The sequence below is a fragment of the Pistacia vera genome, unplaced genomic scaffold (genome assembly GCF_008641045.1).
Source record: "Pistacia vera cultivar Batoury unplaced genomic scaffold, PisVer_v2 Contig533, whole genome shotgun sequence".
In the NCBI taxonomy this organism is placed as follows: Eukaryota; Viridiplantae; Streptophyta; class Magnoliopsida; order Sapindales; family Anacardiaceae; genus Pistacia; species Pistacia vera.
In genome coordinates, this window is record NW_022196372.1 from 69,351 (window position 1) to 74,563 (window position 5,213).

The 5,213-nt window shown below is 37.5% G+C and overlaps 1 non-coding gene across 1 annotated transcript; it reads right to left on the reverse strand.

Moving 5' to 3' along the window:
- Positions 1-2,596: 2,596 nt before the first annotated feature.
- Positions 2,597-2,703, reverse strand: LOC116107368. The gene has a single exon (XR_004124452.1). It is a non-coding gene; the product is annotated as a small nucleolar RNA R71 (small nucleolar RNA).
- Positions 2,704-5,213: the final 2,510 nt, after the last annotated feature.

The window sequence follows — 5,213 nt, forward strand, 5'->3', positions numbered from 1 at the left end:
CATGATGCAAATGCACAAATGCATAAATTATGCATTTTCTTTTCTATTTTTCTTATCCAGTTTTTCTGTTTCTTTTTCTTTATTTCTTTCATTCTTTCTTTTCTATTCTTTCTATTCTTTCTTTCCTTTCTTTCTATTCTTGCCGATCGGACCCGGTTGAGGCATGGATTTGGAGCCTTGGCTGTGTGAGTGAATTCTCTAATTCTGGGTACAGTCCTCATCCACACACACTTCTAACGGACTGTACATTTCTTCTTTCTGAATTCTGAGGCCACTCACTATAGGCGGTGTGCATGTGGGACTATGTCACTCATGGGCTCCCCATTGCAACAACCTTCTCTCTCTCTCTCTCTTTTTTTTTTTTTTTTTTTCTTTTATCTTTTTACACTTCTTTAGGTAAAATTTCAGATTTGAATACCTTTAATATTCTCATTTATTTCTATTTTCTCTTTAACATATTTTAGGGCTTTTTCGTGCTCTTATGAAATATATATGTAGATGGTTTCATGCTCATAATTCTTTCTATTTACATATTTAAATGCATTATGCATTATGGAATGCCAACATGTCATTCTCTACCATCTACAAACACATCCCAAGTAACACATAATCATACTCATACATGCACTTCTCCTTGGCAATTCATCAAACAATTCATGTGCACAAATCAATACTAATTTGGCTACACTTCTATCTCTATTTTAGGCCACCAAAAACTTGGAATAAACTCCTCCTAATTAACTCCAAATCTGCCCAAAATAAACACTTCAAAATTTTCACTTCAACTCTTCCAAATCTCAACCAAACATTCATCAAGTATCACATACACCAACCCAACTTCTCATAATAGATTCTAATCATTATTCAACACCAAATCCATCAACAATTCCACATATACATTATATATGCACAAAAGAAAATTCTCTACACAACATAACTTAAATCACACTTAGGGTAAGATTTACTTACCTTTGATATGAGCAAATTCAACCCATAAGATCTCCTTTGATCAAACTCTCTTCCTCTTAAATCCTATGAGCAAAAACCATCAAAATCAACACTTTAAAAACTAAAATTCACTTCTTAGTGCAAGGACTTACCTATAGAAGCTTAAGATTGAAAATCCACTAAAAAACACCCAAAACCTTTGATTTCCTTTGAGAAGAATTGAAGAATTTGAGAGAATATGGAGGTGAAAGTGGCGTGCATATGGGAAGAGTGGCTACTCTTCAATTTGATATAACATAAAAATTATATATTAGTTTCCCATTTTGCCCTTGCACTGTCTTTAAAATTTCATCTATGTCCCTTGTCAATTACCATAATGCCGTCATTTTTATTGAATTCTCCGTGAAATTCTATCTCTTTTCACTCCCCACAATTTCAACTAATTTTGAGTGAAAAGACTATTTTACCCTTAATGCAAGTTTAAGGCATTTTCTTCACATTTTCCTTAAAATAACCTTAGCAAAAATCAACTAAAGGCATAACAACATAAATTAAATTACGCACCTCCATGTGGGCGTTACAGAAGCTTAATAGGGATAAGTAGGAAAACATAGCCTGAGAAGGTATGTTTTACATGTTAGGGTGTTCGATTTATAATCCGTGCATATGAATGTAGAAGTAAAAGAATTTGTAGATTAATTCATAAAATCCTAGGGAAGTCAAAACCCTAACCGCTTTGTCTTAATTGATATTTTTTCTTGAATTAATATTGTTTGCATTATTTAGATTTTAAATTACGTAGTGAGTTTTGTTTTAATCTTAGCTTAATTGTCTCCCGCAATTCCAAACATCTTTTGGTTTCTCCAGCTTGATAAACAACTAGGAAAATCAGTGCTTAACACACAATCCTCGTGGGAAAGATACTCTACTTATCACTTTATTACTTTTTGTGACTAGTGCACTTTCTACACATTGCATGTTGTAATTTTAACGCATCAAGTTTTTGGCGCCATTGCCGGGGATTGATTTTGTGTTAATATTGTATTTTTCTGGTTTTAGCTAGAGTGGAGTTTGATTTTAGTTTTAATTGTTTTATAGTTTAATTTTGCTGTCCTTTTCTGTTAGCTTGTGATCTCACGCTTTCTTTCTTTCTGTGTAGTTTATGCGAAGAGCTAGACGTCATCCAGTGGTTCCTATTGATGCAGAGATTGAAAGAACTGCAAGAAGACTTAACAGAGAAAGGAGAGAACGAGAGGCAATAGTCATTGAGATGGCGGAAAACAGAACATCGAGGGAATTCTCAGTGCCCTCGGTTGATGGTAGTGGTCCAACTATAACTAGGCCACTAGTGGAAGCCAACAACTTTGAAATAAAGCCAGCAATCATCCAAATGATCCAACAGTCGGTACAATTTAAAGGAGATCTGAAGGAAGATCCAAATTCACATATTGCAAACTTCTCGGAGATCTGCGATACCTTCAGGTCAAATGGAGTGCCAGATGATGCCATCAGATTAAGATTATTTCTTTTTTCATTAAGGGATAAAGCAAAGGGATGGTTAATGGCACTACTAACAGGAACAATCACAACTTGGAATGAATTAGCACAGAAGTTCCTGACTAAATACTTCCCTCCAGCGAAATCTGCAAAGATGAGAAATGATATCACATCATTTCTACAGGAAGAGAATGAATCACTTTATGAAGCTTGGGAAAGATATAAGGAACCGCTGAGAAAGTGTCCACACCATGGTTTGCCAATTTGGATGAAAGTCCAAACATTCTATAATGGGTTGATGATAAATGTGCAAACAATGGTAAATGCAGCAGTTGGAGGAGCATTGCAAAACAAGACATCTGAAGAAGCTTATGAGTTACTTGAAGTCCTGGCAAGTAACAACTATCAGAGACCTAATGAGAGAGTGCAGTCGAAGAAGTCTATTGGTATTCATGAAGTTGATGCTTACATGACCATTTCAGCCCAACTTACAACACTTCAGAAGCAATTAGGAGGTATGCAAGTAAATTCTATTCAAACACCTCAAATGACATGTGATTTTCATACAGGTAACCATGCAAGCAATGAATGTCAATTGGGGAACACCTTTGCTTCAGCTTTATCATCATTAGAACAAGTAAACTATTTGGCAGGGAATCAAAGACAACAGAACAATCCTTTCTCCAACACGTACAGTCATGGTTGGAGGAATCATCCAAACTTGTCTTAGGGCAATTAGAATCAACAGAATAACCAATGGAATCAAAGAACAGTGCCAAACAATCAAGTGGGGGTGAATAATCAACCAAGGGATCAAAAATTGTCAAAATTAGAGGATATGTTTGGGAAATTCATGCAAGAGACCACAAGTTTCATGAGTGAGACCAGGGAAAATTTTAAAAACCAAAGGGCGTCCATTCGAAACTTGGAGGTACAGGTGGGGCAAATAGCCAAAAAGCTGAATGAGCAACCACAGGGTTCCCCACCAAGCAACACAGTGACAAATCCATGAGAACAAGTGAATGCAATAACTTTAAGAAGTGGAATAGTCTTGGAAGAGGTTGAACAAAAAGGGAAGGATGAGAACCCACTAAGTAAAGTAAAGGAAGAATCCGATGAAGAAATCAAGGAAGAAATCATGGTTGAAGAGAACCCAACTAGTTCCAGAGAAGAAGAACCGAAGAGGGAAGAGAGGTCAAGGCAAAAGAAAGAAAAATTGTCATTTCGTGAGATACCACCGGAGTTGGCACATCATACCCGTCCTATGCCTTTTCTTCAGAGGCTTAGAAAGGAAAATCAGGATAAGTAGTTCACGAAATTTCTTGATGTATTTAAAAAACTGCATATTAACATTCCTTTTGCAGATGCCTTGCAGCAGATGCCGAGCTACACAAAATTCCTCAAGGAAATTCTATCAAATAAAAGGAAGTTGAAAGAGAAGGACACAGTGATGCTTACAGAGGAGTGCAATGTCATTCTACAGAAAAAGTTGCCACCAAAACTCAAGGATCCAGGGGAGTTTCACTTTCCCTTGTGTTATAGGAGATATTACATTTGATAGAGTTTTATGTGATCTAGGTGCAAGCATTAATCTAATGCCTTTTTCTGTTTTTAGGAGACTAGGAATTGGTGAAGTGAAGCCAATGACCATATCTTTGTAGCTTGCAGATAGATCCATCAAGCATCCAAGAGGCATAGTTGAAGATGTATTGGTTAAGGTGGACAAAGTCATCTTTCCTGCAGACTTTGACATGTTAGATATGGAAGAGGACAAGGAAATGCCTATCATCTTGGGGTGAACATTTCTTGCCACTGGAAGAGCCCTAATTGATGTGCAAGAAGGAAAATTACTTTTAAGGGTCCAAGATGAAACAGTGACATTCAATGTCTTTGAGGCCATGAAATTTCCATCAGAGTCAGATTCATGCATTAGTGTAGACTTGGTGGACAGACTAGTAACAGATGCTATCGAAGAGAACACCCCTCAACTACCTTTAGAAGCTTGCATTGCCCAATCAAAAACAACAGAGGTAGATGAGCCGACGAAGAATGAGTGTGCTAGGCTTTTGGAAGCACTTCAATCGATAAACGCAAGCCAAGATCCAGAATTTGAAGATTTTGACATTGAAGAACCTCCAAAAGAAAAGGAAAAGGCAAGAACGGAAGAACCTCCAAAACTTGAATTGAAGCCTTTACCTTCTCACCTCAAATATGTATATCTTGGTGAATCAAAAACCTTTCCAGCGATCATCAATGCAAGGCTGAGTAAATTGGAGGAAGAGCGGTTGATTCGGGTGTTAAGGGAGCATAAATCAGCAATTGGATGGACCATATGGGACATTAGAGGCATCTCTCCATCTTTTTGTATGCACAAGATACTCATGGAAGATGATGTCAAGCCTGCGGTGCAGCGGCAACAAAGATTGAATCCTTCTATGAAGGAAGTGGTGAGAAAGGAAGTGGTGAAACATTTAGATGCAAGCATAATCTACCCTATTTCAGATAGTCCATGGGTGAGCCCGGTGCAAGTGGTTCCAAAGAAAGGAGGTGTCACGGTAATAATGTAATGCCCACATTGTGGTACGTAGCTTAATTATGCTTGTTTGCCATTGGTTATGTTTGTATGCTCTCAGTGTTGCTTGGTTGCCCTTAGTTTTGCTGGTTTTAAGGTGGAAGATTGGCGAATTTGGGAATTGCAGGTTTCGCCTTGGTGACGTATGCTCTGGAATTTTTCGCCGGGGCAAAGAGCTAGCTGGAATTCTTGAGAA